The sequence below is a fragment of the Amblyomma americanum genome, chromosome 1 (genome assembly GCF_052857255.1).
Source record: "Amblyomma americanum isolate KBUSLIRL-KWMA chromosome 1, ASM5285725v1, whole genome shotgun sequence".
NCBI lineage: Eukaryota > Metazoa > Arthropoda > Arachnida > Ixodida > Ixodidae > Amblyomma > Amblyomma americanum.
In genome coordinates this window covers 531779164-531791769 of record NC_135497.1, presented here as the reverse complement: position 1 = coordinate 531791769, position 12606 = coordinate 531779164, and the positions used below count along the sequence as shown (strand labels likewise).

General features: G+C 46.3%; 1 protein-coding gene across 1 annotated transcript in view; it reads right to left on the bottom strand.

Moving 5' to 3' along the window:
• LOC144107624 (uncharacterized) overlaps positions 1-12606 on the bottom strand; it is a 147612-nt gene that overhangs the window by 21573 nt on the left and 113433 nt on the right. The gene's annotated exons all lie outside the window — the stretch shown is intronic.

The following is a 12606-nucleotide window of genomic DNA, read 5'->3' as shown; positions in this document are numbered from 1 at the left end:
GACTTTCCGTCGCTCCTCGTCGGCTGCACCATTTTTAGCAAAGTTGACCTTATTAAGGCGTATCACCAAATTCCCATCGAACCCGCCGACATACCTAAAACCGCCATCACGAACCCTGTCGTTTGGTTGAGTACGTGCGGATGCCTTTTGGACTGCGCAATTCGGCTTAAACCTTCCAGTGGTTCATGGCTGAGGTCACGCGGGGCCTGCTCTCTATATTCGCGTGTCTTGATGATGTGCTCATCACCAGCCCTACGCTCATGATCATGAGCAACACCTATTTGCTTTGCTCAAACGTCTACAGCAGTACGGCCTGGTTGTGAACGCCTCAAAGTGTGGTTTTGGTCCATCTGATATCTAGTTTTGTGTCAACACATATCCACAGAATGTATCCGCCCTCTCGCGTCCCACGTCCAGACCACCGAGAACTACCTCCAGCCTACAACACTGCGCCACTTTGATAATTCCTGGGGTTGGTGAATTTTTCCAGGCGCTTTATCTCACACTGTGCAGAGCTGCTTCGCCCGCTCACCGACCTCCACCGTTCAACCGCTGGCCCGTCCTCCGTAATTTATTGGTTATCAGAAGCCCGGGCCGCCTTTACTGCCGCAAAGGAAGCAGTCGCAAACGCCGTGCGCCTTGTCCATCCGTGCAGCAACGCCGCTACGAGACTGATGGTGGATGCCTCCAGCGTGGCCGTCGGAGCCTGCTTACAGCAGTACATTTACTCCGAATGGAGTCCATTGTCTCTTTACTCTCGGAAGCTACTTGCAGCCAAGACGGCTACAGCGTCTTGAGCCGAGAGGTACTAGCCATCTACCCCGCGATACAGCACTTTCGGCATTTTGTAGAAGGATGCCAGTTCTACGTGCTAACCGATCATAAGCACTGGCGTATGTGTTCCGCACCAACTCATCGAAGTACTTGTCACACGAACTCCGTGATCTCGCTTACATCTCGGAGTTTACTGCCGACAACCGCCATGCGAAAGGGACCGCCAACACCGCCGCTGGTGACCTCTCTCGTATAGCCGCTGTAGACACTCCACCTCCCACCGTCGACTAGGCCACATTCTAGGCACAGCAGCATGACCATGAGCTCGCTGCGTTTCAATAGAATCCCCGTTCTCTCCAACTACGGCTTGTGCCCCAACCCTGCTCGCCTGAGCCCTTGTGATGCAATGTGTCAATAGACCTTCCCCGCCCTTTTGTTCCGGCTCCACTACGTCGCCCCACCTTCCATTCTCTACATAACATATGCCACCCAGGCATTCGGGCCGCTCAGTCCCTTCTCACCAGTGCTGTTTGGCCCAGAATCAACGCCAATGTGCGCGTTTGGACGCGCCTATGTCTGCCCTGCCAGACGACCAAGGTCGGCCGTCATACCAAGACGCCTCCCCAAGCCTTCCTACCACATGGATATCGTTTAGACCAAGTACATCTCGACATCGTGGGTTCTCTACCCGTGTCTCGAGACTACCGTTATATCCTGACCATGGGCGACCGCTTCACTCGCTGGCCGGAGGCTGTCCCCGCCTTCATTTCTGCGTGGGTATCTCGATTTGGTTGTCCTGGCACCCTGACAACCGACCGTGGACGCCAGTTTGTGTCTTCCCTGTTTGCTTCCCTTAATAATATTCTCGGCGCCAGGCATTGCCGTACCAATGCATATCACCCGTGTGCCAACGGCATGGTGGAACGCTTTTGCGCCACCTGGGTCGATTTCTTGCCCCTTGTGCTCCTTAGTCTAAGGGCCGTCTTCCGGGAAGACTTACAGAGCTCAGCTGCAGAGGTGGTGTATGGTCGTTCTCTGCGTCTTCCAGGAGACTTCTTCACATCCCAGCAGCTCCCAGCCCAGCTTCATTAATTTCTTCAACGCCTGCTGGACTGCGTTAAAGACCGCGTGCGCTATCCGGGTTCCCGGCGCCCCCGAAGACAGGGCGCTACACACTGCAAGACAGGCGAAGCCAAGTAGCTAAACGTGCAAGAAACAGAAAAGCAAAGCCAAGTAGCTATTTGTGTGTCAGATTGACTCGTCGCATGCATAAAATGTCAGTAAGTATTGCTTGTGCCAGCGCTATCGTACTGGTTCCTTGCATGCGTCATACCGACCTTACCTGCTGGTAAAGCCGCTGATTCGTAAATTCGTAGAAGCTTTTGCAATATAATATGCGAAGCCGGTTAGTTTAGATATACCAACGTTTTCATTCATTTTGTCAGATTTAAGTTATTGTGTGCTTAATGTGCTGAATGTGTTCTGTACAAGGAATGTCAGTAATAACCACAGGTTCAATAATTTTAGATGCAAATGTTGAGACCTTGTGAAATTCATTTCCGTGTTTTGCACAGAGGCTAGGGAACCGAGAGAATGTTAATTGAAGGCTTGTATTCAAGGACTGCATCCTTAGAGCAGGAAAAAATTGAGACTGAATTGTTAACGACGTTTATGCCAAATATTTCATGAAACGCTGCATTTCTTGCTTTTTACTGAACCATGAGAAAGCGGAAAATTCTTTCATGGCTTCATGAATAAAGCCGTATCAAAGAACAACGCAAGTGAAACATTCAAAAATAGTATATGTTAGTGTAGCCTATTTTGCGTTTGATTTCAATATTTCTCACTCCAACGAACTTTCTCTTTTCGCAGGAACTTCGAAGAGCGCTCACGTGAGCTAAAAAATATTTCCTTGAAAAATACTTCGTTGAAATTTAAATAACAAAATCGCCAACTAGCCCCATTTTTATTCAAAGAATCGCCGGTTTTCGTTTTTGTGATGTAGGACGGTTCCAGTAGAATAATTCAACTTTCACCGTGTCATTGATATAATTTATGGACAGGAAAGGCGCTATCACAGGTCCCTGCGGAACACCAGAAGTGAGTATTGTTGTCTGAAAGGTGGCCGTTGACTATGACTTGTTGCTAGTGCCATTCAAGTTAATTTGAATACACTGAAATGCTTCGCTTGTTACACCATGAAAAGATATGTTGTAAAGTAACAGGACGTAGGGAACTGCTTCGAATGTCTTTGAGAAATCCAAGTATATGCAGTCAGCCTCCTTCCAGCTGTTGAAAGCAGAGGTAAGGTCATGACTGAATTCAACTGCGTTGTACTTGAAAGGCCAGCCCAAAATCCATGTTGGAATTCAGTGAAGAATTTATTGAGCCCAAGTTGTTTAATCACATAACAGTAAATGCTAATAAGGGAATAATTACTCAATGACTTCCACCCGAACGCAGCCATACGGCTACAAAGGAAAGCTAAACAGCTTCCTCAGAAACTTCCTAGTTAAACAAAATTTGTTCTGGTTCGGGGTTCGAACCGGGGACCACCGCTTCACAGGAGCAGTCACTGTACGAACTGAGCTAACCGGGACGGCAAGCCTATGGTAGAGCGAGAGCGAATTGATCAATAACTCGAAGTGGGAACAGTGTTGGCCAAAGGTTGTTCAAAAGTCAATGAATAATTATTCCGTTATAACAAATCTACTTCACCGTAGGGGATTTTCCTAAAAGACTAGACCAACACTGTTCCCACTTCGAGTTATTGACCAGTTCGCTCTCGCGATACTATAAGCTTGCAGTCCCCGGTTAGCTCAATTGGTTAAGCGACTGCTCCGGTGAAGTGGTGTTACCGGATTCGTACGCCGGACCAGGACAAAAATTTTACTTTAATTTAACTAAGTTTCTGAGAAAGCTGTATAGCTTTCTTTTGCAGCCGTATGGCTGCGCTCTGGTGGATGTCAATGAATAATTACTCCCTTAATACAATTCTACTCCACCTTGGGGGATTCGCCTAGAACATTTGACCAACACCGATCCCACTTCGAGTTATTGATAAATGCGTTCTCGCCCTACCATAACCTTGTCGTCCCGGTTAGCTCAGTTGGTAGAGTGACTGCTCCGGTGAAGCGGTAGTCCCGGGTTTGAAACCTGAATCAGTACGAATTTTTCTTTAACTAAGGAGTTTCTGAGAAAGCTGCATAGCTTTATTTTGCAGCCGTATGGCTGCGCTCTGGTGGATGTCAATGAATAATTACTGCCTTATTACAAATACACTCCACCTTGGGGGATTCCCCTGCAACAGTTGACCAACAGTAAATGGTATGTTCCATTTTTCTACACCAGATCCAATTAAGACAGATAGGCCTGTACTTTACAAGACTATTCTGTAAATCGCCTTTTGGGAATCAGCCCTACGTTGGCTTCTTTCCACTCCTTGGGCAGAGAGTTAGCTTTAATAGAGTTATTAAACAGATTAACTAAAACAACAACCCAATATATTGAAGCAGGCCCGAAAGACATACGAAGAAAGAGCGTCAGAGAAGACAACTTGCTGGAAGCTTTTTTGTTTTTATTAATTTTCCTCAGTCTTTAATTAACCACCACTTTTAAAACCACCGCAATACCTGTAATCGGCGTTATGAAATCATGCACAGCATGTAACTTCGTGCAGCATATACACAAGTATGCTTCATGAAGATTAATATAACCGATTACTGAAATGCAAATTTATTTACATTTTTCCATCAGCAAGCGAAAGGTGTCCAATTTTTTACCATTGCGACCGATCAAACCCCATTGCTGTCATTAGTGCTACCGGATTATGATCTTTGCGACATAGGTTTTTGATGTCATCCCAACTCAGGTGTGACATAAGTATGGGGAGTTTGTTGTTAAATCTATTGAGGAATTTGTGTTGTGTGTTGAACGATAGTATGCGCGTTTGTGTTCGTACATCAGTCATGCAACTGATGTCAGAAAGAACTTTTCGGTTAGGCGAGCTCGCGCATCACAAGGTCAGTCGCCCTGAATAGTGTTATGGAGTCAATGTCTTATATTAGTATATATAGCCCTGGAAGCTAGCTCATATATTAATCTCTTAAATTTCGATGAGTGAACTATTGATCAGGCGCAAAGCATAAAGAACACGCCATTATTAGTTTATGATATATGTGGCTCGAAAGGATGCAGCTTCAAAGGATGTTAGGAGCATTAAGGCTGACATGCCACTCATCTCATCATCATCATCATCATCATCAGCCTGACTACACCCCTGCACGGCAAAGGTCTCTTCCATGTCTCTCCAATTAACCCTGTCCTTTGCCAGCTGCGCCCAACCTATGCCTGCAAACTTCCTAATCTCATCCGCCCACCCAACCTTCTGCCGCCCCCTGCTACGCTGGCCTTCTCTTGGAATCCACTCCGTTATCCTTAAGGACCAGCGGTTATCTTGCCTTCGCATTACATGCCCTGTCCAAGCCCATTTCTTCCTCTTGATTTCGACTAGGTTGTCATTAACACACGTTTGTTCTCTCAGCCACTCTACCCGCTTCTGGTATCTTAACGTTACACCTATCATTTTTCTTTCCATGGCTCGCTGCGTTGTCCTTAACTTATGCTGAACCCTTTTTGTTAGCCTCCACATTTCTGACCGTAGTTGAGTACCGGTAAGACACAGCTGTTGTACACTTTTATCTTCAGGAATATTGGCAAACTGCCATTCATGACCTGAGAAGACCTGCCATATGCACTCCACCCCATTCTCATGATCCGGCTCAGCGGACACTACCTGCCTAGTAGACCTGTTCCTTCACCACTTCAAGCACCTCGCTGCTAATTTTGAACTGCTGTTCCCTTGCTAGACAATTGAACATTAATTTGGTTTTCTGCATGTTAATTTTTAGACCCACTGTTCTGCTTTGTGTAACTTATTGATCATGATTTGTAGTTCATCTCTTGAGTGACACAGCAAGACAATGTCATCAGCGAATCGCAGATTATTTATGTATTCTCCACTGACTCTTACCTCTAACCATTCCCAATTCCGGCGCCCGAATACCTCCGGTAAACAAGAGGTAAGTAGAATTGGCAAGATCGCGTCTCCTTACCGACGCCCTTTGTTACTTGAATTTTATTGCTGACTTTATAGAGGAGTATGGTAGCCGTGCAGTTCCTATATATACCTTCCATTATTTTGACATCAGGCTCTTCTACACCCCGAATCAGCAATGCCTGTAGGACTGCTGATTTTTGCACTGAGTCGAATGCTTTCTCGTAATCAATGGAGGATATACATAGGGGTTGATTATATCCTGCGAAATTCTCTATCACTCGATTGATAGTGTGAATATGATCTATTGTGGAATACCCTTTACGAAAGCCGGCCTGATCATTTGGTTGCCATGACAATATTAGCGATTACCTTAGTAAAATCATTTGCCTCCCTGGTACGGCTCGGTATAATATTTGCATTCTTCCAAGCTTCCAGTACGGTCGAGGTCTTAAGGCATTGCGTATACAGGGCGGCTATTTTGGTATTTTTTCTTGTACAATCTCCCCTCAGTGCTACAACAGATCTGCTGTTACCTGATCCTCACCAGCTGCTTTTCCCCTTTGCATTTCTGCTAAGGCTTTCTTTACTTCCTCTTTCGTTACTGCTGGGATAACGCATTGCTGTGTTCTGCTGTCTCTATCATTAACGCTCTGATTACATCGGCTACTGTATAGATTTGTGCAGAACTCTTCGGCTGCATTAACTATCTTATCCACATTACTAATGACACTGCCTCTCTGTCTCTTAAAGCATACGTTTGGTTTTCACCGCTGCCTACTTTCCTCTACACCACATTTAGGCCACCTCCGTTCTTTAGAGCATGCTCGATTCTCTCCATATTAAAACTCCTTACGTCGACTGCCTTGTGCTTCTTTATTAACTTCGATAGCTCTTCTAGTTCTATTCTGTCTGAGAGGTTAGACGCCCTCATGCTCTGACATTTGTTAATCAGATCTTCGTCTCCTGAGATAACTTGCCGGTATCCTGTCGAACCGTCCTACCGCCAACTTGTACTGCGCACTCCGTAATGATGGCTGTCAGATTATCGTTCATTGTATAAACATTAAGATCGTCTTCCTCAGCTAAAGCTGAATATCTGTTCTGCAGCGATATCCTGAATTCCTATATTTTCCTTCTTACCGCTGGTTCGTTAGCCACTAAACTAATGCTATTAATTGCTATGCGCCATGCGTTATTAGTGGCGCACCGCCTCGCGATGTGCGACCGTAGTAGCGATCGTCGCGGAATCGAACATTTTGCTTGAAGTTTTTTGTAGTCCCATTTAGATGCGTCACCGGCACACAGAGCAACTTTGGCTGGAATTTCGTTATTAATACTCTTATAGAGTACTTACGGCCTAAGAGCAAGTTTTTTACTTTCATTTTTTTGGACATATAATTGTTGGTGCTCTCCGGGTAGCCACGTCTCTCTTTACCGGTTGACTACGGTCAGGTACTTTCACACGAGCCGATCGCCTATTCAGAGACTCCGGGCGAGCGTACGCGTGGCCACTGATCCCTCCAATTCGGAAACCTGAGAGTCCTGCTTAATCCAAAGCAGAGTAGCGCTAGCTACTTTCACCAAGGTAGCCAATGGCCCAGCAACAGGCCCGTTTTGTGTAGTCCCGACAGGTGCCGCAAGCCACTGTAGCGCTCCTCCCTTACTTGCCACTTCGAAATGCCTGTTTCATGGACTAACGAGAACCATATCCTTGCTTCCTGGAAATTAAATCCTTGCCCTGACGTTAAGACTGATATTTGTTTTTTTTTCAGCGTGACGAACATGCTGCATGGGTGAGTACGCCACACGTTCAACCTCGATGTCTCCCAAACATTTGTCTTTAGTTCACAGAAAAATGAGCACATGTAAACTTCCTAGACAAATGAGCACATGTAAGCTTGGCTGAACCCATACAAAAATGTCCTATGGCCGGCTATAGAATTTTGGCCCAAATAGCTATAGACCTTTCCTATTTCTGTCTATAGCTGTCTATACAGGCTGATATATTTTTCTATAGAGAGCTTAAGAGAATTGTATGGTTCCAAAGCTATAGCTTTAGTGGCATAGATTTTTCAATAGCTGTCAATAAGCACCTCTGTGAGTGCTTATAGATGTTCATAAAAGGCCACAGACGGACATAGCTTTTTCCATAGACGCCCATAGGACTTTTTTGTATGGGAAAGCTCTGCGATCTGCCGCCAAGCGCCTGGTTCTTTAAATAGCGGCGAGAATTGAATACATCACTCTAAGACGAAAGGGATAAAATGGGGCGACAGGTTAGTCTCTTTGGGGACCAACTGACTGGCCACAACCACTACTCCTTTTCAGGACCAATTGCAAAGGGTCTAAAAGTTAAGTATCCTAGAAATTATATGAAAAAGCTAGTCCATGGGATCAGCCGTTTAAAAAACAAAATTCAAATGAAGCGTGATTTTCAGTGCAATTTAGAATAAGATTGAATTGGAAATTATTTATTCACCGGCAAAAAGTGGTTTAAGTTGAGGTCATCGTCGCGCTAGATGGCCATCAGCCCGTTGCTTACGGCAACCTCGTTGGCTAGCTGGACTTCCCGGAAATGGGTCTTCGGGTCAGAGCTAAGCAGCAGGTCCTTCCACTGCTCGGAAGTTAGGAGCTGAAATAGGTCCGGGGGAGGCGGATCCTCCGCAAAGTTCTACAGATTATTGTGTTGTTTGGATAGGTCGCTGCGCTTGTTAAATTGGGGTGAGTATTGGCGAGGGTACACGAGCGAAAGTACCGCCGAGTTGGGGTGGGAATGGGAATGGGTTTGCAACCGACGCCAGGTGGTCGTGATTGATTAATGCGGCAGAGGGAAGGTGCGTCTTTTGAGAATAAAGTGTTGTGTTAAGTCGTGAAATGAGTTCAAGCCAACTTTCCAGAAACTGGGGTCTGAGAAGCCGACTGCCCGGCCGACGAAACCTCGCCCGTAATCGTGAGGTGCCTCGTCAGAGAGAGATATTTTGGGCAGCAGCGCTTATTACATGTAACAACAAGAAAGGAAACGGAAACAGACACACGTTAAATTCTCAGGACTTCAACTCAGAACATATGGATTGGAAACCGACCACGGATATGATCAGGCCGCCGCAGCTAATTATCCGAAACGGGAAATAAACGCCTTATATACAAAGGAGACACATCGCTAGAATTTACCGGTCGCAATAATATGAACTGTATTGCTGCTCAGAGAGAAGCATCGTAATTTTGTTGTCGTATGATTTTGCACTAAGGGACGGTAAGCATTAATGAATGCGCACAGCGGTTTAAATCGCGTTTTTGTTCAAAAAAGTGTGTCGAACGACGCATGCATACCTGCCGGTGCTTTACAACCACCAATCCTTGGTTGATTTTTGTTTTTAGCGGATAAGGTGGTCTTATTCGTAGCTGCTGCACATTGCGACCTATTGAAAACAAGTGGATCACTTCGTTTTTTTTTGTTTCTGGTGGGTAGCGGCGTTAGGGAATAGAAAATTTGACCGCCGCGGTGGCTAAGTGATTATGGCGCTCGGCTGTTGACCCGAAAGACGCGGGATTGATCCCGGCCGTGGTTGTCGAATTTCGATGGATGCAAAATTCTGGAGGCCCGTGTACTGTGCGATGTCAGTGCACGTTAAAAAACCACAGATGGTCGAAATGTCCGGAGCCCTTCACAACGGCGTCCCTATAGCCTTATTCACTTTGGGACGTTAAACGCGCATAAAACAAAAAAACAATATTCACCGCTCACAGTTTCGCTAAATGTTTCCGGTACTTACACAGCATCAGATAAGCTCGAAAACAAAGGGCGACGAAACGAAACGACTTATACTTGCTTAAAGCTGAGGCTTAATTTTAAACTCACATTTGACACGTTCTGAAGCTCGCAGTACTTGTTTATGCACTTTCTTAGCTGACAGTTAGCTCGGTTCCCCGAAGCCTTTTTCGCACGCAAAACAATCTATCCGCTTCGGCACGGAGAGCGACTATGCTGTAACTGGCCTTACGGCTCATTCATACTTTGGCATTCGGCGGCCATAGCGAGCGAAATCCACCGCCGCCGAAATGTTCCCTCGTTCACACTTCCCGGCCACCCCCGCGTTGCTCGAGGTGTACGCAGATATAGTTAGAAAAGACTTAAAGCGACGCTGTCAACGTACCATAAGCGTACACACAATTGCATAAGCTAAACGGGTATTTTACGGGACTTTACGCCACTCCTCGCAGTCCGTCTTTTAGTTCAGCGTGTGCAGAACGCCAACCATTTTTGTCGACAAACCGACGCATCCTTAAGCCTGGCAGCGTCAGAATCGTCACTCTAAATGAAAAATAACTAAAATTTATCGCTAATACTTTTTGTTGCTGGCGAAATGAGACGAAGCGAAAGACCAGTGCCCCATTGATCTCCAGTTAAATCAATTTAAAGAAAGTAACAACGACGAAATCAGCCTGATACGTCCTGCTTTTAAGGGAGCCGCCATGAGTGTTTGGGGGCAAAGGCGAAGCAGAGGGAGCAAATTCTGCCGTTCTTCCTTGAGTTAGTTTGCACACGGTCTGCACACAGCAGTCACGCAGCTAACGGGGATTAACGGCTGCTATTGCTCCCACGGGGCTAATTTTGGCTTAGAGTGTTGTGCCGGACACCAATTTTACATATCTAGATTCCACAAATTCAGGCAGGATGCTCGGATACTGAGCCGGAGCACGCGGTTGCGAACCCGGCCGCCGCGGCCGCGTTTCGATGGAAGGGAAGCGCAAAAGGCCGCCAAGTGTTTTGCGATGTCAGTGCAAGTTGAAGATCCGCAGGTGGTCGAAATTATTCCGGAGCCCTCTGCTACGGCACCTCTTCCTTCTTTCACTGCATGATAAGGAGTTGTTAAGGTGTCCAAGAAGATGTCAGAGAATTACTGCACGATTTTCTTTCCTAAAAGAAAAAAACAATATTTATTTGCTTGAATGAAATGTTAACATAAGAGGTTATTTGGCGGACTCGAAAGATAGCAAGAACAGCACAGGGAAAAACTGCATAACGATAAAAGAGGATACGGAAAATACACCACGAAGATAAAAACGCGCAACCCAGTACGGTGCAGCGCTAGGGGAGGGATGAACTGTCCTAGCCATGTACACCAACGATAAGGCACAATGCATACGGCAGTGACTCTTGGAGTTAGCCGTTGCTCGTTTCGCTGACTCATTAACACGGCCGGCTCATTCAGTCAGAGCCAAGGTTGTTTGAACTGTGCATATTCCAAAACAGGCGAGTACGTATTTCCTGCTTGCTTGGCTTGAATGTTTTAGTTTCTTGTACCGTAAGCTACACTGCCCGAGGTTGAGCAGTTTCGCGTGGCTCCTGGAGACCCGTGCTGCGCACGCGCAAGGAGCAGTGACGTCACGCGGTGCGCAGCTGGCGCGCCAGAGCCACCACGACTATGCGCTCCTCGCCGGTCTGCGCGTCTTCTGAGAAACGCCCCACGTGACCAACCACGTGACTGGTTACGTGACCAGCCACCGCGCCTGCAGCTGCTCCGCACCACGTGACCGACCACGTGGGCAACCAACCAGCCAGGGCCTTTGGTGTTTGAGGGGGAGACGCTACCACTCCGCCAGGACGGCGCAAGGCTAAACCCTGAATACAGGCGTGTGTAGAGATTGCGCGCCTTTCATATATTAACTCTTCCGAACCAGAGGTCGCCGCGCTTTCGCTACGTATATACTGGCCTAACGGTACTAGGCTGTCATCTTTTTTTGTGATTTATGCAAGCACAGTCTGGCCCACTAAGAGATAAAATTGGCCCGGGCCGGCACTCTGAGGTCAAAGGTCCCGGGTTGTTTATAATGTTTTATTTGCTGGATATGTTCAGTTTCCTAGCCGCTTTTGATGCATTAAGTGCCGCCGTACGCAGCCGCTTCTTTTTCAACTGCTAGGCGGCATGTATGGCATCTCTCGCTATATTTCGCTCTTTAACGTGTCATAGCCCTCTCTCTCTCTCGAGCGTCCATAGCACACATTCGCGGTGTTGACGACTTCCAAAGCATAGCAAGAGAGGCTACCAGTTAGAACAGGGAGAGCGAGAACCTGCTAGGACGCCCTGTTCTTCAAGGCAACGGGAGGCTTAGCTGCTTTGTGCATGTCTGGTTGGAATATAAATTGACGTATTATCATTTTTCTCTGCTTCATACCATCCCGATGCAAAAATGTTGAAGTTCGGAAGCTTCAGAATGGCACTTAACAGCTGCAACAAAAATTATGAGATCAACGTGGCACCAGCATTGGAAGAATGCCTAAGCATTGACGGGTCCTCGCCTCTCTTTGCCTAAATAATCAAGTTTCATCATTGCCCATTTCGTGTTTTCAATCTTGGTGCTATGCTTAGTTTTCAAATTTGGTGCCGCGCTTTAGCTCCGCTCACTTCCGGTGTTTTCAAGCTTGGTGCCACTTTTGCTCCGGCGCCGCCCTCTTTTTGGACATTTTTGGCGCTATATAATTGACTATTTACCCCACATGTACCTCATGGTTTCCTCTGCTAGATTTTTTGATGCTCTCTCTAATGCAGCCATTATTTTTCTTATGACTGAAACCGTACCAAACGTTATCGTATTGAAAAACTTGTGACGACACGTAACTGCAAACAAAGCAATACAATGGATATGCATTAAAAAATACGAACTAAAGTGTCTAAAGGACAGTAGGGATATAGTTTTAGTTTTTTGCCATAGAATTTGGACATCGAACAAAACTTCCTTTCACTGAAACGATCACTACAACACCAAATAAA